Source organism: Cyprinodon variegatus, unplaced genomic scaffold, assembly GCF_000732505.1.
Source record: "Cyprinodon variegatus isolate N-32 unplaced genomic scaffold, C_variegatus-1.0 Scaffold1308, whole genome shotgun sequence".
Lineage (NCBI taxonomy): Eukaryota > Metazoa > Chordata > Actinopteri > Cyprinodontiformes > Cyprinodontidae > Cyprinodon > Cyprinodon variegatus.
Window position 1 is genome coordinate 45,183 of NW_015151761.1, and position 1,278 is coordinate 46,460.

Below are 1,278 nucleotides of genomic sequence, written 5' to 3' on the forward strand. Positions count from 1 at the left end.
TGGGATGCAGATGGAGGAATAATTATCCACTTAATGCCTTGTTGAGTTAAAGCGTTCTCTATTTAAGAGATGTTCCACTCCTGAACAGCGTTTTTCAGCTCTCGCTCAGCACCAACAAAGTTTACAAATTATCAGACTGAAGCTCCATCACCTGACCACTTCTTGCAACAAATCTGCACAGAGCATTAATGAAAGAGTCTGTGTCCAAAGATAATGCTGCTTTTGACTTTAGACATAAAAAGGAGCAAAATATTCGAGCCCAGTTCTGGTGAAGGGTGGTTGATCAGGTATAACTCTGCTCTTCAGCAGGTCAGCCCTCCTTTGTTGTCCTGTAAGATCATGGAGCCGTCTTCACACAACGCCTTTAGACAGTACCCTCCTAGCAGCCGAACTGGCTCCAGTATTTCTGGGGCAGTTTTGACAGAATATGGTTGCACCAACCATGACCAACTTCTTCCTGAAGAGCATGAAGAATTAGCTCTGATACCTGCAGGGTCTTTGTCCACAATGCCATGGTGTTTTACCTCCTCCTGCATGGCTGCCCCCAAGCAAAAGAATGCCATCTTGAAGAACTGGGTGGAGTTTGTATATGCGGCTGGTTATTTTTAAAGCCTTACCATCTTCTAAAGAACTGATTTCTTTACCAAATGTTCTTCTCTGGTAGTGCTTGATAATTTCAAGCTCAGCCTTGAGTTCTTCAACTGTCAGATTTATTTTGCCAGGACTCATTTTGTGTCTTGTCTTGAATTTGTGAAGTGGTCGTATTCGGTACTCTTTCTTTGGAGCATGATCTTTCTTTTGCTGACAACAGCAATACATGCTTTACCTTCAGCTTCCACTACAGTTTTTATGCACATCCAGGAGGGGTAATACTGGCTCAGATTCTTGCTCGGTCCTTCTTTTTCTCAACACTTAAGTCGTAGGGAAGTGATAATTAAATGTCAAATCATTCTGCTTAAACATGTATATAAATGTTCTCTTTATCAGACAATATTGTCCCAAATTTCAGCACATTTCTATTTAAAAAAATAATCCTGTCCTAAAATCTGTTTTTTTTTTTCTGTTATCTCCTGCAGGCCAGTTAGTTCTACGTCAGCCTGAACACCTAAATTCGGCCAATCATATATCAACGGTCATCTGTCAATCAAATGTTTTCGGTCATAGCATCTTGATTCATGTGTCGCAGCTAATATACGCAACGGTTGAAACCAGAATCCTTTCTAAACCAGAGCCCTTTTTAAACCAGAGCCGGTTATAAACTAGAGCCCTTTATGAACC

The 1,278-nt window shown here is 41.0% G+C and overlaps 1 protein-coding gene across 1 annotated transcript in view; it reads right to left on the bottom strand.

The window, feature by feature from the left end:
* Positions 1 to 1,278, bottom strand: part of col28a1 (collagen, type XXVIII, alpha 1) — a 66,963-nt gene that overhangs the window by 7,685 nt on the left and 58,000 nt on the right. The window lies entirely within an intron of this gene.